Source organism: Neopsephotus bourkii, unplaced genomic scaffold, assembly GCF_033783945.1.
Source record: "Neopsephotus bourkii isolate Nb327-2 ecotype Australia unplaced genomic scaffold, CSIRO-AGI_Nbou_v1 NB_1765, whole genome shotgun sequence".
Lineage (NCBI taxonomy): Eukaryota > Metazoa > Chordata > Aves > Psittaciformes > Psittacidae > Neopsephotus > Neopsephotus bourkii.
Window position 1 is genome coordinate 4,728,697 of NW_026902239.1, and position 23,118 is coordinate 4,751,814.

A 23,118-nucleotide genomic window follows, 5' to 3' on the forward strand; every position below is an offset into this window, starting at 1 on the left:
AATGCTTTACACAAATCCAGGTAAATGACATCAACTGCTCTACCGCTGTCAATCAGTTCTGTAGCCCCATCATAGAAGGCCACCAAATTGGTCAGGCAGGATTTCCTGTTAGTGAAGCCATGCTGGATGTCACCAAGCACCTTGCTGTTTTTCATGTGCCTTAGCATGCCTTCCAGGAGAATCTGCTCCAAGATTTTGCCAGGCACAGAGGTGAGACTGACTGGTCTGTAGTTCCCCAGGTCATCCGTTTTCCCCTTCTTGAAAATGGGGATTATATTTCCCTTTTTCCAGCTCTTGGGAACTTTACCTGACTGCCACGATTTTTCAAATATGATGGACAATGGGTTAGCAACTTCATTTGCGAGCTCCTTCAGGACCCATGGATGGATTTTCAACAGGTCACATGGACTTGTGCACGTTCATGTTCTTAAGATGGTCTCGAACCAGTTCCTCTCCTACAGTGGGCCTAAGGTCTTCATTCTCACAGTCCCTGCATCTGCCTTCCAAGACTTGGGTGGTGCAGTCAGAAAATCTGACAGTGAAGAAGGGCTGACTATATCCACGATATTAAATTCTGTTAGCCTTCAAAACAGTGGCTGCCAGTGTGAACTCCTCAAATTGTACCATGAATTCTTCATAAAAGTTGTAGTCAGCTTGGGCCAAAACTGCACCCAGTAATTGCTAATTATATAATGATGTATTTGACAAATCCCAGGATTTTTCTAGCACTACTTTATTTATTAGCATTTGTACAGCCAAAGAGAGGGGTTTATCTCACTCAACTGTAGGTGTCTGCAGCTGTGCAGTTACTGCAGTCTTGCTTTATTAGTCAGTGGCAGTTTTGTTTGTAGTACATACTTTAGGGGTTCATTTAAGGATGAAATGGAGCACCCTACAAGTCCCTGTTTCTTCTGCAGACGAAAAGCAGCCCACAGTGACAAACCAAGTGAGACCAAGCCCACCTGAAGGTTATACTGCTGTGAATCAAATCAAACCCCATGGATATGCACAGTCCTCACAACTTGTAAGATACAGAAGTAATAAGCAGTGTCTGAAACTGTCTGAAATACTGTGAGACTGCTTCTCTCTGTAAGCCTGTCAAGAAAACCAAGTTCCAAGCCTCCCTTTCCCTCTTTGTAGTGTGAGGTTTCTGTGTTTAATTACCTCAGAGAGATGTTGGGAGGCCCACCTACATAATGTTTGCAAAGTAATGTTTGTAGAGCACTGTACGGCACATGAAAAATAGGTAGGCGAGTCACTCACCAAGGTGGAGACAGAACAGTCTATCGAGCTCTGGCTGCCTACATTTTTGTTCACTGTACTGTACACTCTGTGGCTGCAGACATTTAGATAGCCTAGCCTTGCAATTAATTAATTATTTTCTCAGTATAAGCTGTATTGAAGGCCCCTGTATAAGACTAATGTTTGCAGATAGCCTACAAGTTGCTTCTGTTTTTTACTACATGTAGTAGTGTCACAGCTACTGCGTTTGTACACAGAGTGGCATGGATTTTCCAGTCAGGGCTGAGTCTGGACAGTTTTAGCTCCCAAGGAAACTGCTTAAGAAATGTATGTGAAAACATCACTATTAAGGGAAATAATACTTATCTGAATTGTAATAATCCTTACCATGACTACTGTAGTGATATTTATGCACATGTGCAGAGGAATTCACTGTGGGCTCACAGCAAACAGGGAAAGCCAGAGCATCCAACATGAATGGTGGCTGTTTAAGCAGGGCACAATATTGCTACTGTTACAGACAGCTGGGAGGAAGTCTTAGAGGGGCATCATGGTCCACTGACCGCACACTTCTGTCTGGCAGCTTTGAAAGAGGCCAGCAAGAAAAATCTATGCCTATTAAGCAGCAGCAAACCCTGCTCCTCCTTGGGGAACAGTGAGAACTGAGAAACAAAATTTTAGTTGCCTTACCCATTCCCTTCAGAAAACAAAAATACCCTGTGATTTGAAGCTCCCATTTTACCTTCTCCGTGGTGGCTCAAATGCACTAAAAGATCTGAATTGCAGAGAGCTGGTCTCTGGCTTTTGAATCCTAACAGCCTAAGCAGGCAGACACATAGTTATAATTTCTGCATATCTCACACTTATGCCATTTGGCTCAATTAGTGTTAGAATAGGCTAGACTGTCACTGGCATTGCAAAATGCTATTAGCATAGGAACATAGGACTGGTCCAAAACCAATTTGAAAGTATGCAGTCTCGAAGGTCCGGACTCTCCTCCCTCATTTCATTACTACTCATGCTAGGCAGCCTTCTCTGTTTTTTAAGAGGTTTTTTTGTTACACATGCTGCTCTGATATGAGTAGTAAGCATGGCCAAGGTGACTCTCCAGGAGGTGGCTGACTCCTGTTGTTTAAATCCACTGTACTATTTCCACTGGCAGAGACTCATGGAAGCCCAGATGGTTGTAGCTGGTGAGAGAGTAGCATCTTATAACCAAGTTTCAAGGTGGAAGTCATTGCAGAATTACACTCGCAGCAAGGACCAAGAGAGAGCAGCCTCCCTGCATTACTAAGTGCTTCAAAGGTGAAGGATTTATGACTCCTTTGAGAGTTTAGGACAGTGCCAGCCCTTGATGGTAGCTAATGTGGCACAAAAGAGAGGCTAAATTCACCCTGGATTTAACACACCTAAATCAACAACTGCACCAATTTGAATTTAGTTTGACTTTCTAAGAATAGTGCCTATAAAAGTTGATGCAGATTCTAGAAAACATTTCAATTACTCACCTTGCTTTCTCCTTATCTGTTCTTGGGTTATAGTGTTAGTCATCTCGCCCATCATGTACATCCTGCTTCTACCCTGAAATCCATCAAGGTTGCTTGAATACTCATTATTTTTACTGATTATAGATATCACAGTTTTAAAGCTAAGATGGTGGACTGTGCATTAAAACATTTGTGCAATTACTGAAATCTGCAAAGATTTCACAAGATGCTTATGTTACTATTTCATATTTACAGTAAAGAAGAAGTGTCCATAGATATGAATGTGATAGAGTGAACATGATATGAGGGGAAGTGTAGAATAGAAAGATAAAATATCTGTGAAAAGTTTGAAAGCATGAAAAAAATAGCTTGTTCTTAGAAAACATACATTTTTAAAAAGTAAAAAAAATACACAGAATTTCTATTTTCAAAACTGAATTTTGTTTTAATATAAGAATAGTATTATGAAGAATGCATGTAGCATAAAGGAAATATTGCTGTATAAAGCACTGAAAAAAAGTAGTAAAATCTTCATATTTGAGTAACAAAACATACCATTTCTAAAAAAAGATCTGTGCTTAAAAAGATGTTTGTTGATTTCTTTTTGATTTGAGCAATCTGAATTACAGAAAATAGAAATAACATTTTTAGCTTGTATGTGACAAAGGGAAGTTGTATCTGCAGGGATCAGAAACAGTGTATCATGGCAATGCCTCACTGTTACTGAAAACACAAGAACAGAGAAAGTTTCCTTGCTCAGAGCTGCTGTCCTTTGAGGTGTATGCTCTATAAGCCTATTCTTGTAATAGCTGCTCAGAAACACATATGGAAATCACCATATCCATAGGGTAGACTGAGATGTGCTGATTATTTCAGAGAAGTGAATTGTGATAGCATCCTGAACTTGGGACTTGTGAAAAAAATACATGCACCTTTCCAAGCTCACCAGAGAGCTCCAGTTTTCATATTTATTTGTAAAGTGTTAGCAGCCAAGGCCTAAAGCAAAAGCAAACCCCTGTCAACTCATGCTTTTCTGCCACGTAAAGGATGGAACAAGAGACCGAAACAGGAGGAACGCTTTGTTAATACCTTCGGAAAGATGGGGAGTGTCCAAGGTGAGTGGTCACCCTAATCTAAAGTAATAACCCTCAGCATTAAGAAGCAAAAGTTATGCCACAGAAAATAAAGAATAATACAATTCAAGAATGTCAGAGCAAGATGAATTTAACACAATTTCTTTATCCCCAGCATGCCGGGGACATTTAGCTGATGCTGGAAGATGACAATAGCAGTTGAGTTGCTGCACTAGTCAGTAATTTTAGAATCAACAGAAAAGCTGAGCTGAAGGTCTGAAGGCTTGTGTTCATGTATTATCTCCTGCTTGTAGGATGTTACAGTCGTATTGATACTTCTGTCTTGCTGCTCTTACAAGCTGCTTCTTGCCAAAAAACTAGTGTTTTTTGTTTTGCCTGGAAAAAGAGGTATTGAATGATTCAGAAGATGCACCAACAGAGCAAAATAGGTCTTTTTCATTCTGTCAGAGCCTGAGAAGCTCATGGACTTTTTCAATATAAAATTCCAAGGGTAACATGGCCATTCCAGAGCAATATAGCACTTAAACCCATTGTAAACAGAGCATTTCCAAGGACATGCTCCTCTTCTATAGGTAATGCGGAAATCACTGGTGGTGAAATAATTACACATAATATACCATTTGAAACCTATCCAAGAGGCAGAAACAACAAAGAATTCTCTGACAGAAAGATCATTCAGCACCTGTAAAGTTAAAAAAAAAAAATAATAAAAAATCCCTTAGTAGAAGCCTTTGATGGTTCATAGGGAATTCTGAGACGTTCAGCAGAGCTCCAACTTTTAGAGTCAATGATTCAGATCAGGCTTTACTAAAATATCAGGTGTTGTAGTGATTTCTCTACTGCCAGATAGTGAATAGTCTTTTACAGCTGCATCCAGAGCAAGATGATAATGAGGTGAAAAATCTCTGGCTAAGAGTATTTTGTTGTCTATATCCATACCTAAATAAGCGTTTAATGAATGACTAGGGAAAGAGCTAAAAATAAAATAAATATTTGAAAATGCTGTAGGAAGTCATTGGAATACAGTTATTTTTAGATAAGGAATTTCAGTAAATTTAGCTAGTAATACATGGAAAATATCTCATTAAATACTATAGGTAACTGAATTTGAAGAACTTCTTTGCACTTTGTGGAAACCATTTTCTGGGCTTCAGATATAAAATAAATGTTTTAAGCTTTGCCTCATAATGCTTTTAAAATCACTGACATAAGATATTTCAGCCGCAAAGATTTTATTTTCAGTGTTTCTTAATTTTCCCATAACAGGCCTTAGAAAAAAATCTGGGGCAAATTAAAATTTCATTTTAAAAATATCTATAATTTTTTTCCCCAAAGATTCTCATTTTTATTGTTGCTCCTAAGGTGTAGTGCCTAACTTGACTATTTTCATGCTACTGCAAGTTAAATTGACCTATATGTTTACTATGCAGAAGAGGCAAATAAGCTCCTTCACCTCTATAATTTATCCAGGATTTTCTTTCTTTTATAATGATGTTACTTAATGTTACGTTTTATGTATGTGCTTGTTCAAAACCACATTTTTCCTACTGTTTTACAGCTTAGCAGTAATTTCCCAGCTCTCTGTTGAGTTGTTTCCTTTCAGTCTCCTCTGGGTATAGTCTCCTAAAACTGTCATCTTCTGTCCTTTGCTTAAAGTTTTCCTTGTATCTCCACTACCTGAGTTTCCTATTTGTTTTTTTACCAACTTGAATATAAATTTACACAAATTGCTCCAGAAATGGATGCTTGTCATTTACATTTAAAGAAACTGCAACAGACCACAAAAGTACAGCAGTTGCTAAGGTAGATCAGCTGAAATTCAGATATTTGAATGTGTCATCATCAAAATGCTTGCTCCATAATTTTTTGACAGCAATTTTCCTTCTCTGCTTAAGGATGCATTTCTAGGGATAGTTACCATTGCTAAGCAGTTTGGTGCCTGCCTACGAGAGGGTGCTGACAAATGAACATCAACGTGACGTGAACTTAGATCTTCCTCAAAGAAGAGATTTATAGGTCTGAACATGGAAGGGAAGGAAGAGAGAAGTTATCTGCTGAGCTAGTTTTTAACAGAGGTATTCCTATGAGCTGCCACTGGTGACTTGCTGAAAGTAACTTTTTATTGCTTGTTCAGAGACCAGCTGTGATTTTAACAGCTGGTCTTACCAGACTAGATGGAATCCAGAAAAGCCCTTCCTGTCTTGATGCCCCTAAAGCCCATTCTCAGTTCTCAAACGAGATATTCCCACACATGCCCTGAAAAATCTGTGCTTAGAGCACATCTATGTATCTTGTCCAAAACAAATGTGGCTACCTAGTGCATCACAAAAGCTGACAAAAGGGTGGGAGTGCCCGCTTTTTAAAAACAGTTGATGGCCAGCTTAGGATATCAGAGATAGTTCAGCTACTGAAGAGGACTAACTGTGAAGGTTCAAGAACAGATTTGCAATAGGGAGAGAGCAAATGCCAACATTTGGCATTCATAGTGCCCTCACCCAGGAAAGGAAAGGCTGGAGTTTGGATTCCTGACTCTGCTCTGTATTTTGCATTACATAGCTATTGACTACTAAATATAAGCAGTACAGAGAGAAAAGACTACAGAGTCTTTGTCCTTTCCTTTCCTAACACTGTAATCCAAAACACAAAGAAAGAGAACTATGCTCACTTTCACTCCTGGTGCTGGTTCACTCAATCTTTAATGGTACCAGGCAAAGAAGAACAACTTCAAAAGGTCATATGGAGCATATCTGTATTCCAAAGAGCATGTGGTCTGGTGGTTCAGAAGGCAGATGTCAGTCTGTCATATACTAAATCACTGTTCTTAGCAATAAGCCCTTAGTACTATATTGTATAGCATTCCTTACAATATAACAATGATGCTGTTGTAAAGTCTTTCACTGCTTATACAAAAATATGGCTATTCATATATGGTTTATTAACAGAGGCAGGATCAAATAACAAGTAAAAGAGGTTGCACTATGTGCCCTGGACAGAGGTATGTACATGAGCCTATGAAAAGGGTGATGTTCAAGAGACATTTTTATTGTTACTCATCTTATTTGCTGTCTGGAAGTGCTGTAGTCTCAGTTTACATAATTGGCTCATTTTATGTAAGCCTCAAAAAAACCCCAAACAACCCCTATTTGAGGAGAATCAGCCCTTCTTACTAGCATATTGAAACACTTCCAAATATTTTTCTGCTAGAAGAAAAAGAAGATTCAGATGCAAAATTATTATATAGGATAAAGGCAGAAGTAGTCATTAAAGCTATGGGCAGCACAGGCATTTGAACAGCTACTTAGCAACTTTTATGCAGTGCCATTTGGTGAAATATTTTAGGGAAGAGTTTGGTGGGGCAGCTAGATACATAATTTAGAGAGAAATAAACAAGAGGTCACTAGAATATAAAAGCCCTGAGTGTTTGCTTGTTTATTAATAATGGGAAAGAACAGTTGCACAATACATGGGCACTCAGTTCCTATAAGCAACACCATCCATATGAAATAAATTTTGTAAAAACCAACTGTCAAATAATCATGATGCTGATATATTGAAGTATTCAGCAGCTGATCCTATTGGTCAAATAAACCCTGTTAATTCTCTGGAAAGATGCTGTAAAGAACTCTTTTTAATAAAACTAAAATATTATTGCTAAAACATTACTAGTATTTCCCGTACTGCATATGTGTTACTGGGTAAAGCATATGAGAATATGTTTGCATGGCAGATGCCCCACAAAATAAAACTGTACTGTACTTTTGTTTGTCACTAACAACATCTTGGAAGTTGAGATACGTGCCAATAACCATGAGGCAGTTACACTGTTGGGATAAACCACAAAGACTTTGCAAGCTTCTGCTATGTAATTTTTCTGCAATTGTAGTTAACAGTTTCATTCCCATGATAGGGTTTGCTCATTCTTTCCACAACAGTTGACCTGATTTATTGATCAAAAGAAAAGAACACAAATAACTAAGTTAAGTGAAAGTTATGGAGTTCCAAACAAGCTGTCAACAAGTAACAAGCTGCATTTAGTTACCAGTGTGATTTCACAAAAAAATAAGACCTAGCTAGAAATGGTGCTTCCCAATCAGCACTTGTCTTTTCTCTATGAAAATCATTGGAGCTTTTAAAATTATTTCTCAATTGGATGCAAACTTATGCTGTGCTCATTTCATCCACTCTTTGGCATCAGAGCCTGACAATGGAAAAGTAGTAGTTAAAGGGGCCATTTATGATAATGCTTTTTAGAAAAACTCTTGTCCTGTGGCTGCTGGTACCACAGATCTGTTTTTTACAACATAAAGTTCAGCAGATATCTTGCTGATTGATAGAAGTTTCTTGCCATGGCTTTTTGGGACAGTTTCAAGCAATATTCGTGATTTCCTTAGCAAAAGGCAGTGAAAGAGATGTTCACCTCAAGGATATTATAACGGGATTATAAAGAGGTGGAAAAAAGACAGAGGGAAGAGACAAATGCTTAGAATCAGATTCAACTTATTTAAGTTGTACACAATAGGCACAAACACAGGTCAAGAACTGAGAGGCAATCTTGGAAGAGCAAGAGCGGGTAGGTTTTATAATACGTACTCTTTTAAGCACTGACTTGGAACCCACCCCTAAAAAGTAAGCAAGATAGCTGAAAAAACCTTTGGCAAAATATTTCTTTTGTATGAATGACTGATGTTCATCAGTGTTACCTTTACTCCAGTTCATTACAGGTCCCAGCACTGCTGGCAGACCATACAGACTCCAATTTAGGCTGGATTTTTTGTTTCTTCTATAAAAGCTGAGATAAAAGTATATAATAAATCTTTGCTAAAATTATGTCAAAAAATATGTAATGCCTTTAAAAATTATGTAATACTTTTCACAATGAAGCACATTAAGGCAGCCTTAATCCTTTGTAATTTTTTAAGGAAATGTCATTGCTTTCAAGCTTGTCAAGTTTGTCATTGCCACCAAGTTTGAATCTTGGCCTTCATGACTTAAATATTTATTAATTTCATTTAAAAATCATGAAATGACACCTAGAAATTAAAAATATGGTAACAGGAAGAATGTAAAAAAAAGATACATATGGAAGTATTGACATGCATGCTGCTTCTGGGCACAGTTGATGGCAATTGTTAATTGGAGCTGTGGTGTTGCAGCTATTAATATATAACCAGAACATGTAAGAGCAAAGGCAGTACAGTGTATACTTCTAAATTAGAGCAGGAGGCTTTGCTAATTATTGAGTTTGTCCTCATGTCTATATATTTTGGATGAAACTTCTCCCAGAAATGTTCTCAACCTTAGTTAATTATTGATACAAACACCACAAACACATCAAAGATACTTGTAGATTCCACAAGCCTTATTTTCTTCATCATCAGGGGCTACTAATCACTGATGGTTTACTACAGTGGCATATAGAAGAAATGTACACCATACTGGATCAACCAAAAAAACCCAGTACACACGATATGATTACAGAAGTGATTAGCTTCTAGATGTAAATTTGCTAGCTGTAAATCTTATGGGATTTTTTGTTTTTTTTTTGCTGTTTGGGTTTTTTGTTGTTTTTCAGGTTGCTATATGCTATTTTTTATCCTTGAACTATTTTACAGTGAGCTCTTTATGACAGGGAATCAAATCTCTATCTGAGAGCAGACAATGTCCAAAAAAGGCATGATTTTGGTGAATCACAAACCATTCACCCGTGTCCTCAAAAGTGCTCCTCTGTGAGGTATTTGTTATCATCTGCTAAAATAAACCAATCTCCTCAGCTGTGATGGTGTCATCACAAATCTCCAAGCTAGGTTTTACAGTGCAGTATGAGGCCCATGACACCACTGCAGAAACCTCCAAAGTATGTCTAGGCAGTATATTTCTCTGCCTTGTTTATAATTTGTAAGAACAAATTACACTGTGGGTGTAACATCTTCAGATCATGACCACACTAATTATTAGTCAAAGTTACAAGATAAACTTTATCACAGTGAAGGTAAAGCACTTGTGTTATCTTTAAACAACCTACACCGGATAAAATAACATGTGCTGTACATCTGATACTTGTGTTCTATCTCTAGCAGAGGCTCCAGATTCCTTCTTGCAAGATCTCACCCATCTAGGAGAACCAGAGATTTCCTTATGTGGCTGGCCAAGTTGCAACAGTGATGCTTTGTAAAAGAAATCATGTGGATATTGCACAGCATGTGGCTGCGGGCTTAATTACCACGGCATACCTTATCTGCCACACCCTGTCTTTAAAATAGCAGACCTAATCTTGACGTGTAGTCCTATGATTATACCTTCCCCATTGTCCCTAACGAAACTCTCTTTGCGTGATGTGGCATTGAAGGCTGTCAATCAAATTTAAAGAAAATTCTATTCACTCAATTAAAAAGAACAGTGATACCTGACAACCCAAACTGCGGAAGAGCATCTCCCCTCCCGCCCTGAATATTCAGCATATAAAGGTACCCTTACTTTATCCACATGGCACTCACAAACTGAACCATTCTCCAAAATTGTGCTTTAACAGAAGGAACTTGCATCATTTCCATACATTTTAAAGATGAATAGAGGTACACAATGCAATTTAAAAGTTTTCTTAGCTCAGATAATCTCGAAAGTTTATAGAGTCCAACAGTCTGTGTTACAATATTATGATATTATGTCTATCAGTATCAGGTAACCCTAGTACTTGTCACAGTTTCATTTTTGGTGGGAGAATAAATTGTTGTGAAGATCTGTAATAGCTGAAATATGACAGAGGCAGAAGGATGATCTAGAGGAGTAAGTTTTGCCCCCACAATCCTTTCAGACTTTTGCTAGGAAGTAGTTTCCAAAAACATTACAAAAAGGACTTTTCCTAGTCTTGCGTTACAAGAGCTACTTCCACATATGGCTATCCTTTATGTTTTCTAATTCTAGTGTTTTCTTCTTAGAGGAATATTTATGGCAAATTTTGCTTTCTCAGCTCTAAAAAGTTTCTATAGTAAATATTTACAGAAGAAAGTACAAAGCCTGGCAGAAAAATTATTCAACAGTTCAGCATATCCATTTCCCAGCTAAATGTGGTGCATCTGTCTTGTGTAGGTATAGTGCCCTTTTTGCATGAAGTTTTGCAAATTTTCGTTCATCCTATGTGCAATTTAATAAGATTCTTCATCAATATTTTATTTTTCTATTAAGACTTTACAGCAAACAACAAGTTCCCATGTATGAAATGTGAGTACTATACACTTACCAAGCCCTCCCCATGTTCTTACTTTAACATGGAAACACTGGCTCTCTAGTATTCTATTTCTGCTATTAGAAGGAAGAAACAGTCTATACCAAGGTTCATAGCCGAGCTAAAATAACAGATCAGGTTTTAAATCATACACTATGATTGATTCTGCTTGAAACTAGATTGGCTATGTCCAAGCTTTACAACATTTAGCTTAGAAATTTTTACCAAAGTTCTATAGTTCTTTCAGGCATCTTGACAGGCAAATGTCAAAATACAGCAAAGTCATTAAGCAGCCTAATTGGTACCATTAGAAAAAAAAAAAAAAGTAAACTGTGCAGTTAATTTTGAAAAGTATAAACTGAGAAATAGTAAAAACCTGTTTATTTTCCATTTAACATTAAATTGTCTGCTACAAGACATGCTTCAGTGTATTTTCCATTTTAAATGTCTGGTTCAATAGACCTTCCTTCTTTGTGAAGAGCTTCCTGACAAAGAATCAGTGTCAACAAAAATATGTGTATTGGAGGTGTTTCTGATGTTAACATTTTTCAGTCAAGTAAGCCAGTTTTCCACACTATTTCACCACAGACATGCTGGTTGGCAGTTGGTCTGTGAAAACCATTTCTTAGAGATGAAGTATCCTAAAGTATGTGCCTATCTCTTATGACAATAACAGTAAAATCTTGTTTGGGTGTGCCAAAATGGTGCTGCTCAGTATAACTATTTTTCAGAGGCATGAAATGGTGCTTATTCTATTCCTCTGACAACACTTACTTTCTGCGATGGAGTCACAGTTCAAGGGAAACAGTTCATATCACCAGATTTCTGCCAAATCCCTGAAATCAGGGAAAACTGAACCTGTGCAAAAACCCGCTGTTTACAGCAGCTGAAAAACTAGGGGAAAAGCAGGAAGAAGTGCTCTGCATTTAAAAGGCCTGTCAAAATTCTGCCAGTCAAACAGAATTCCAAGAAAAGGAGTTGCAGGTGCTGCTAGTAGATATTCAAGGACAGTTAGGTAGGCATGAAAGAAAATCATCCAGGCTGTAACAGGCCAAGTGATTCAAGAACTTTCATGTAAATCCTTGCTGTTCAAGAGTTTATGTGAAACTAATTCTGCTGCATTTATCTGTAGATGGAGAACTTTCTCTACATAAAATCACTGGAATTTATAAACTCCAAGTTAGGGGCAGAAAAGTCAATGCGAAATATATTCTACAAAATATAATGGAAAAAAAAAAACAGCAAACCCCAAACCAGAAGAGGAAACAATTGGAGCTCTTGTGCAAAAACAGCAGTATTCTTTGGTGTCACTATTCCTTTGTTAATCAGGAAAATAGCAAAATGACCCCACTTAACTTCACTCCAGAAAAGAGTGGAAACAATCCAGCTGACAGCTATCCAGTCAGGCCTACAAACAAAGAAATCTAATTTTTATAAGCACATTTGCATAGCATATTCAGACATGTATTGCTTGTATCTATGTTACATATAAACACCATCTTTTTGGATAGATACACAACATCCAATTGTGAGTTTGAATATGACAGTATATGGCAAATTCATAAAGTAAAACAAAATAATATGGTATTTTAAAATATTTTAAAGTAATAAATTGAGAAAAAACCACAATAAATGTTTCTTTTTAATTTAATACGCAAATAATTGTGATTTCTGGAACTGCCAGGAATTTTTTAGCATTAAGCATTTTTTATTAGTTATCAGAAAGTGCCACACTAAGCTTTCATAGGTGACTACAATAAAGTGATACTGGTTTCTCTACATTGGGTCTTTGACTATCTGGTTCTGCACCAGTAGCACAAAGTGTTTGGCTTCATCACTGTAAAAATCTGCTCAATTGTTAAAAATAATTAAATAAAATTTAGTACTTCAAAGTTAATTTATAAAGAGAAAAACAAAGAGTTTTAGCAACTTAGCATCCAGAGCTTGTCAAACTATTTTTTCTTACCTATTCCACCACCAAATTAAAAATGAAGATGTTTTAAATGCATTAAAATTATTCCTTCACCCCTTAAATTCTTGAAGTGACTTCTTTTCTTGAAGAAAGCAATTTCATATCAAAATGTGTTTTGCATTTTTTTATGTAGCATCTGTTTTGTTACATTACTTATTGAGAAGGCTAAAATATTTAATAATAATAATAATAAAGGTATTTAAGACATGCCACTGGTATTTCTTTTAAGCAGAAAAACTGATTTTTCCTATAGAACTGTGAACATAAGACCATTAGTATCACACTTTATTTCTCCTCTCTTTGCCAGATAACAGAGTGGCAAAGGGGAGAGATTACGAAAATGAAATAAAGTCTTGAAAATTTAAAAACTTCCTTACAGGCAATGATTTTTTTTCCAAGGTAGAAGGTTTCTTTTGCCTATAACAATTCTTATATAAAAAAACACCATTGGCCAACATCATGATTTTGACAGAAATATTTTTAAAAATAGCCATTTGAAAAAATTAGCCAGTCTTAATAACATGTCTTCACAGTCGTTCCCTCTTCTCATCTGGAAATAGTATCTATACATTATTTTGCAAAAATATTTTACTTGGCTGGTCTCTTCCTTGCAAATCTGGTGAAAAAAAAGTTAATGAGTTTTTGGAAAGCATAGCAGTAGGCTATGCTGGAGGACACTGACCGGCTGAGAAATGCTACAAGCAGCTGTGGTTCCATGGAGTTCCAAGGAATTGCAACCACTTACGCCAGATCTAAATATATCTTCATCTGAAGAGTTCCTATTAACTAAAGTAATCAGGCTTCAAACAGAGGTGGGAGTTTGCCATGATTTCTGTTTCTGGACAGTTAAATTATAGCACTCTTCTGAGCTTCCCTTTTGAGAAAAGTCAAAACTTATTTGGTCCCCAGTTGTAATGGAAGATGTTTTAGTTTTTTGGGTTTTCGTGAAGAGAAACAAAACACAGTCAAAGAAAACAGAACCTTTCCAGTAAATTTTTTCGTGAAATTATAATGGTGAACAGTTGCTCTGTGTGAAAATTATAGATTTTTATCAAAATCTCCTTCAACAACTTTTTACCTGTTACATAAAGCTAACTATTTACTAGTTAACTCTCAGGGACTGTGAGAATGAAGACCTTAGGCCCACTGTATGAGAAGATCTCGTTTGAGACCATCTTAGGAACATGAACGTGCACAAGTCCATTGTATGGGACCTGTTGAAAATCCATCAGTGGGTCCTGAAGGAGCTCGCAAATGAAGTTGCTAACCCATTACGCATCATATTTGAAAACTTGTGGCAGTCAGGTGAAGTTCCCAAGAGCTGGAAAAAGGGAAATATAATCCCCATTTTCAAGAAGGGGAAAACAAATGACCTAGGGAACTACAGACCAGTCAGTCTCACCTATGTGCCTGGCAAAATCTTGGAGCAGATTCTCCTGGAAGGCATGCTAAGGCACATGAAAAACAACAAGGTGCTTGGTGACAGCCAGCATGGCTTCACTAACAGGAAATCCTGCCTGACCAAGCTGGTGGTCTTCTATGATGGGGCTACGGAACTGCTGGACAAGGGCTGAGCAGTTGATGTCATTTACTTGGACTTATGTAAAGCGTTTGACACTGTCCCACACGACATCCTTGTCTCTAAATTGGAGAGACATCAACTTGATGAATGGACCACTCTGTGGATAAAGAACTGGCTGGATGGCAGCACGCAAAGAGTTGTGATCAACGGCTCAGTGTCCAGCTGGAAATCAGTAACGAGTGATGTCCCTCAGGGATTAGTTTTGGGACTGGTCTTGTTCAGCATCTTTGTCAATGACATGGACAGTGGGATTGAGTGCACCCTCAGCAAGTTTGCCGATGACACCAAGCTGTGTGGTTCGGTTGATACGCTGGAGGGAAGGAATGCCATCTAGAGGGGCCTTGACACACTTGTAAGGTGGGCTGATGCTAACCTCATGAAGTTTAACCATGTCAAATACAAGGTCCTACATCTGGGTTGGAGCAATCCCAGGCACAGCTACAGGCTGGGCAGAGAAGAGATTCAGAGCAGCCCTGCAAAGGAGGACTTGGGGGTGTTGGTCAATAAGAAACTTAACATGAGCTGGCTGTGTGTGTTCACAGCCCAGAAAGCCAACTGTATCCTGGGCTGCATCAAAAGGAATGTGACCAGCAGGTTGAAGGAGGTGATCCTGCCCTTCTACTCTGCTCTTGTGAGACCCCACTTGAAGTATTGTGTGCAGTTCTGGTGTCCTCAACATAAAAAGGCCATGGAACTGTTGGAACAAGCCCAGAGGAAGGCCACGAGGATGATCAGGGGACTGGAGCACCTCCTGTATGAAGTTAGGCTGAGAAGATTGGGGATGTTCAATCTGGAGAAGAGAAGGCTGCTTGGAGACCTCATAGCAGCTGTCCTGTACCTGAAGGGTACCTATAAGGATGCTGGGGACTTCATTAGGGACTGTAGTGATAGGACAAGGGGTAACAGGTTAAAACTTAATCAGGGGAAATTTAGATAGGATTTAAGGAGGAGGTTCTTTACTGTGAGGGTGGTGTGGCACTGGAATGGGTTGCCCAAGGCAGCTGTGAATACACCATCCCTGGCAGTGTTCACAGCTGGGTTGGACAGAGCCTTGGGTGACATGGTTTAGTGTGTGGTGTCCCTGCCCATGGCAGGGGTGTTGGAACTTGATGATCTTAAGGTCCTTTCTAACCCTAACTATGATTCTATGATTCTATTTAGCTATAGAAATAAGCATGAACATTTAGATCATTTCGTGACTGACTATAGCATGTCATTATATGAAGCCCTGAAAACTAGCAGGTGATCACTTAGTCTGCTCCTACACTGAGCAGTGGCTATGCTACACATGGGCCACAGATCTTGTCAGGATCTTCTATCCACCTTCTTCATGTAGACCACACCAAAAAATAACAAAAAGAAGGTGACTTTTTTTTAAAGAGTTTTTTTTCTTAGGAAAGAAAATGTCACAAAATATTTTTAAAATAATGCTATGTATGTAAAGTATCGACCCAAGCAATTACATAAATACTCATAGGGTATTATCATACCCTCCTGGGCTGCCTCCATAAAAGCCAGAAAAAGCTTTAAGAAAGGAAAGTAAGAGCTGTTCCCAACATGCTCCCTCAGACACTGGATTTAGCTGAAGGTAGAATATGATAGTACTAGGTCTGTTCTGAAGAGGAGTTTAAGACAAAACTAATAGGGCAGGTGTGTTTGGGGGTCCCTGAAGTTTACAGCTGTTCATACCTGCCTATCTTTGTGTCTGAAATTACATCAGTATCTGAATCAAATTCTGTTCACTGTTAAGAAAAGTAAACCCAAATGAGATCAGGTTAGAGATCACTCTGCTTTGTAACTTATTTTAGCAAATGACCAGCAACAGATACCAAGGTAAAGACCATAAGAAACAGAGAACAGGGAAGGTAAACCTCTCCTGGTAAGTAGCAATTCAGCAATGCTGGGATTTTCTGATCAGGTTGCTGCTGAACCATCTTGTTTATAGAATTTAGATCGATTCAGCATGAATTTGCTTCAGCCCTCTTTGAACTCATTTGTAATTTTGGCCTCCTCAACATCCTGTGGAAATGAGTTCCATGATTTAATTACACATTGCATGAAAAAGTACTTCCTTTTGGCTTAACTCTGCTGCCTGATGTTCTTATTTTGTGTTCCCTAATTCCCATGTTATGAAAATTAGTGAATTTCCATGCCTTTTGAAACTTCAAAATCTCTGTTGAGCCCTTTGCTCTCTCACTTATCACTCCTCCCCTTGTACACTGTTTTTTCCAAGCTGGAATCCAAATCCATTTGCTCAGTAATGGTCAACAAATCCTACAGCAACCAGAAAAGGTCAGCTGCCTTCTAGCTGGAGTGGCTACCTGACCTTGTCATGGCAAAAAAGAATTTGGCTAGGATGAGTATATTATTTAACAAGCTTTCTTCTGTGATACTAGAATGCCAACATCCAGTACCACTTCTCTCCACAACGGAGGGTTCATATAGAATGGGTTTCACATTTCAGTACTGGAGTGCAGTTTGGTCCTTTGGACACTACTTCACCTTTATTTTTACTCTACTGTTTGGGTGGAAAGGGAGCACTACTTTTCCCTCTCTTTAGCATATTACCAATTCTAAGAGAGCGAAGACAATCCCTGAAAAATCAAGGCCAAATTCCAGCCTTAGTTATACTTTTAATAGTATCTTTCCATGTCCATAAAGTTATAAACTCCTGGTAATTTGGTGTCTAGGGGAAGGGGAATCTCTTCCCTTTTTATTCTGATGAAAAGAAGTCTTCCTGGTAAATCACTATTTCAGCTTTGACTGTTTGGAATTACCGTGGCAGTTCATTTATATAGGCTTGAAACGATTTTTTTGTAAGCAATATTTCTCTTTGGATTTACATTACATTTCTGGCATGTGCACCATAAACCAGGTTTATTTACAGAACTTTCACCCTCCCTGTCAACACACAGCTGCAAAAGAACAGAAGAGAGACGAATATGGTCTATTTGTGAGTCTCTTGAGAGAAATGCATTTATCACTCAGCCTGATGCGAAAAGGTACAACTGACTTCTGAAGCACTTTCTCTTCTACAGTCCATGTTTCATTTATGTTACTGATGCCTCCGAAACACATGTTCTCTGGAAAGAGGGTGTTCTACAAGTAGAAATTCTGAAGCCATTTCTTTCTGGTTGCAAAAAACTAGGTTGCATAATTATCAACTGTTTCTGTCATCAGCTTTAAAGAAAGCTACACTAAAGTAGATATGGATGAAGAAGCTAAATGTTTTCCTGGAACTAATCACAGCACTACTAGGGGTTGAGAGACAGGCTGCCGTATGCCAAGATTTAGGAACTCTCTGCTGTGATACTACAAATGCATAAACTTTTCTGCTTCAAGCACAGAGCATCAGCTCATTACACTGCAAAATATATGGACATGACATCTCACTGATGTAGAATGAAGAAGGAGAAAGACAAAGAAGATCATGAAGATCATGAAACAAAATTTAGTACAAAAAGTGAAGATATGGAAGAAATGTGAAAAGGAACTAGCGTGAAAGGCTGCCAAGCAAATATAAAGAGCAATGTCAAAAGCTTAAGAACAGTATCTGTTGAAATTGGCTAAATTGGAGAATAACAATCTAATAAAACACATAAAACAGGATAAAACAAACACAATAGTAAAATATGTATTAACTTTAACATAGTAGATAGGATTGGTATTTGACACAGAAAACGGGAAAGAGGAACGTGCGTAAATTTGAGGTTGCTGCAGAATTATCATAAATTCTGCAGGAAAGAGAGTACAAGAGGACGTAGTTCTTAGAAGAGAATTGTAAAAGATGAATCAGAAAAGAGGAAATCCCCGCATTTCCAAAAAAATCTTTTTGGGAGTCACCTGTATCTGCTGGAAAGCAGACGATGATGATGCTGAATCAGGGAATTAAAACACAATAAACCTAAGTTAACTTGCAGTGTAGCCACACAGATACTGGCCTTGAAAACAACATGACAGAGATGAATGAACAGGAAAGACAATTTTGCAAGGAAACATAACAAGTGGTGATTAATGTTACAATTATCATAAACTATGCTGCTAAACACATACCCAGAACTTGTGTTTAATTCCTCTGTTGACAAGTAATTCAACTAGAGTACCTTAATATCATTTCGTAAACCATCATTTACTTTTAAATTTCTTTCTTGTCATTTTTGACCTTTCTTTGTCTTTTGTCATCACAAGAATTTAGTTTCAGAAATGTGCCCACTAGTTATATGTTTTTATCCATTTAAAGTAGTTTAATTAACAGTTTAATTAATTTTATTGCCCGATTGAAGTTATAATTTAAGGTTTGGAAAGTCTAATTTAAATATATTTGAAGATATAGCACAGCCACTGCTGAACATCATACCAATCATAAAATTTATGATGCAATTCCTTAAATTCAGTGGATGTGAACGTTCATGCTACATGGAATTAATTTTTTGTCGCCACTGAAAAAAAAGAAAAAGAAAAAGAAAAGCAATAGAAAAAGCCTCCAGAAGTTCCTGCTTAATCACTGGAAAATTTAGATAAGCTTCAAATATCCAAAGACAAATCTCACACTTAAAACAGAATAAAATAATTTCTCAGTATAAATTTGAGTTATTTTCAATATTTAAATTCTTAATTATTAATTCTTTTAAATTTTGTAGACAGTGGAGACAATACGTTTAAATTAAGATAAAAATGAAGACCTAGGAATTCAATCCTGCTAATAAAATTTGAAGTTACATCAAGTTCACAGCAAATTTATGGGAAAGCATAAAATTCATACACTTCTGCACTACTTTCACTGTTCAAATTTACCTTAGAATGTAGCCTTGGAGTGGTAAAATATCAGTCTTAGGAATCAAATCAATTTGTCAAGAGTGAAGTCATAAATATCTGGTCATACACAGATGGTAAAAGGTTTTATTTCAACCTACATCAGTAAGTGAGGACTCAAAATTACTGATTTGTGAATAGGTAATAACTAAATGCACTACCTGAGTCAGAAAATATTAGCTTCACCTTATTGCCTGCATCTGCCCCCATATACTGCACCAGTATTACTTCACCCTCACTTAACTGTGCTTCAGTGAAGTAGTTCTCATTAAAACCGTAAGCATTAGGCTGAACAATCAAGATGCAATCAGGATAAGATGAAATACAGTGATAGATATCATCCTTCACACTTTAGACTACCTTCTCAAACAGCCCGCTTAAGGATCCCAGCACATGCTGAACAGAGAAGCAGACAAGCTGGACCTTGAATAATTTAATATTATAATGTCTCTCACAAAAGGAAAAAATCCCACTATGACTTCCTGAAGGTATTTTGGTGAGAAGAAACATTCCTTCTCTAGTAGAGAAACCAGTCATAATCAAAGGTATTTAGAGCTTCTGTCAAATCAGTTCAGGAAATGATTCTCAGTTTTCATCACTGCTAGGAGAAGCTTATCTGCTAATGCATTCAATGCTACTTCAGTTCCAAATATGAGAGCACAACTTCTGTATGATGCAAGAAGTTGACATTTCAGCTACCCATTTGCTTGCTGTCATCTTTGTTGCCTTATTAAATGATAGATCATTGTTAAACGATGGAGATATAAAATTACGTTGAACAAAGAGGCTCTTCAGAACCTTGATAGTATTGTGTTTCCCACTACATCTCAGTCTTAAAGTAAGCAAGAATCATGCTATATTTAATTCTTCCTAATTTTAAATGACTGAGTGGCATATAGGACATGATTTCCTTGTAGTTGAAGCCTGACTGTTCTTCTGAAACAGTGCATTAGGATATCAGTGGATAGAGAAGAATAGGGTAATTAAATAATTAAGTTATTGTTTTGACATTTTTGTTTGTGGGTTTTTTTTTTTTTTGTGCGGGTTTTTTTATTGTTTGGGTGGGTTTTTTTGAGGGGCAGTTCTTTTTTATGGTGGTGGTAATATTTTCTGTGGTTTTGTTTATTTGTCTGTGGGGAGAGAATTGTACTTGTGACGAGGTGCCTAGGGACATGGTTTAGTGGTAGACTTGGCAGTGTTAGATTAATGGTTGGACTAATGGTCTTAAAGGGCTTTTCCAACATAAATGATTCTACAATTCTATGATGTTGTGAAGATCCCTGAGCTTTTAGCCAACAAAATGTTGAGTATGAATTAATGGCATAGGCAGCTAAAGCTATTGTGAAGGGCAGTACAGATTCTGTCTTTGAGTAAGCACGCTCCTGTTTGATGAAAATCAACTTCAGCATGGCTAAGGCCAAGCTTGTGGAACAGAATTGCTCTCAACTGTAACAAGTGTTATAGTCTGAGATACTAGGAAACAACAAAAATTCTCCAACACCTCTTCCAATTAATTTTGCCTTCCAAGTAAGAGTGTGATGATATATAACACAGATCTTTTTCAGTTATATATAAACCAATTCATTTTCAGAGGAATGTTTTTGCAGATCTCTGGTTGATTTTCAACAGAAAAGATGCCTTTGTCCCCAGTCAAACAATGAATAATGCACGTGTTCACATATGATACCACCTTGTTCTGTGTTATTTCATCCCCTAAAAGACCAGGAACTCTTCTTTTTTTCCACAGAGCTATGTCTACCTCATTGCTAAGTCTCTTTGTGTCACTTAGAGGTGTGGTTAAACTGCAGTACCTGAATTTCCATTCCTTTGTCCGAGCACCCAGTCTCTTCACTCTGACACAAACAAGGAAGGTGACAACATTTTCATCAACAGAGAAGAGCAAGGTATCTTTAATGTATATTTAAGATTGCCAGTCACATTGGCCAACAGTATGCTGCCAGATGTATTAACTTGTACTTTTAAAAAGGTGTTAAATTCATTCTGTTTGTTCAATCTACACTGGGACAGGTACCACAGAACATGAATCATTTATGCTTGCCAGGATCTTGCAAATCAATAGTAGCCTTCTCTGATCTGCTACTTTGAACTGGGTGAGTTCATAAAGCTGTAGTCGGTCTAAATGCACAACAGACATTGTTTAGAGGCTACTTAAAACAGACATACAGCATTAATAAATCAAGAAGGAAATGTCTTCTCTGGCTTCTGAAGAAGCTTTGCCTGCCACTCATTCTAAAGGGTTTCTTTTGCTTTTTCAGAAATTTCATATTGGAAGATCTTTAGGGAACATCCTACTAGCACTGAAACTGCTTTAATAAAATATTATTAAGAGTTCTCCAACAAGCATTGCAGACTGCACGTACTTTGTCCCACTGCTACAACAAAAAATTTAAAGAAAAAACCTGTCAGATTTGAGGAAGAGAACAATTTCTTCAGTTGAAGCACAGCGGTCTGTGAGACACGATTCTTCACTGGATTTGTAAGTACACTTCAGTAATGAGTACCATAGTTAGAAAGAGGGAAAAGTCAACTATGCTCTAGAGTCATTATGTGCTTAGATTGAAGTAATGGATGAACTAGCCAAATAAAAGTGAATTGGGCTGGTTTATTCTTGGAAAAAATACAAATGAATTTGATGAGAAAATGTCAACATATGTTTTCAAAATGCTTCCAGCTTAAAAAATCAGGTGCTATTGGAAAATCCTCTTTCCTTCAGAAGTTTCAAGACCAGTTCTTCAGTTGGCACAGAGGGCAGACAAGATCCCATACATCCAAGCTCATAATAAATTAGCTACAGGTATTTTCAGGTTCTGCTTTTTTCGCGTAGTTTGCCAATGATAATACACAAGCATTAGTACTCACTCATAGCATCCAATTCTAATCATGAAGTCTCCTTTCTAATTAACATATACCTCTAAGAAACATACAAAGAAGATAATCTTGTGAAAAGAATCATGTAGACCCCATGATTTCAGTAAAACTCTACCTGGATTTACTGAAATGGTTCTTTTTGCAGTACCCTTTCTTCCATCTGCAACATGTATGACCAAATTATGGGAACCATATTATCTTTGCCTCATTAAGCTAAACAGTACACACTTCCCTTACAGTAAGATCTTAGATTCTAATTTATTCCTACACATTAAAGGAAAAAAATTAAGTATTGTGTGCAAACACTGTGTGTGTGTATATGTATGTGTGGGAGGTATTTTGCAATGTAGACGCAGCTGTTGCTTTGTGAACTTCAGGTAGTAAAACTAGAATTATGAGCTGAAGGTGTCCACTTTCAGGTTCCCTTTGTGGAATTAAGAGGCCCACTAACATTTTTGATCCTTCTATCAACAAAGCTTTCCCAAAATTACTTTAGTTTTTGTCTGTAAGTGATTTCCATGCAAGATGAGGAACTATGCTATTGGCTGTAATGGAAACCTGGATATTGCTGTCTTGCTGAATCACAACCGTAACAGATAGGAACACTGCTTCTTAAATTTAGTTTTCTTTCTCTAAAAATGCAGGAATATCTTCTCTGTTAACAAAAGTTAAGACTCTACTACCAAGGGTTTAAAAGAGAAAAAAAACAATGGTCAGTTTGGCTCGGTTAAAACAAAATTAAAACCCACCACACTCTCCTATGAGTCTACTCAGAGAAAAATCTAACTTCACAACCTCCTGTCTTTTCCCCACTGGAC

At 37.4% G+C, this 23,118-nt stretch overlaps 1 protein-coding gene across 2 annotated transcripts in view; it reads right to left on the reverse strand.

The window, feature by feature from the left end:
- The window catches only part of PDE7B (phosphodiesterase 7B), a 176,879-nt gene that overhangs the window by 132,300 nt on the left and 21,461 nt on the right, over nucleotides 1–23,118 (reverse strand). Inside the window, exon 1 of one of the 2 annotated variants that reach the window (XM_061378483.1) lies at nucleotides 8,524–8,658. The exons of the other annotated variant lie outside the window; for it this stretch is intronic. The gene's annotated coding sequence lies outside the window, so the exon portion shown is untranslated. Of the gene's footprint in view, nucleotides 1–8,523; nucleotides 8,659–23,118 lie in introns of those variants that run through there. 2 annotated transcript variants of the gene reach the window in all.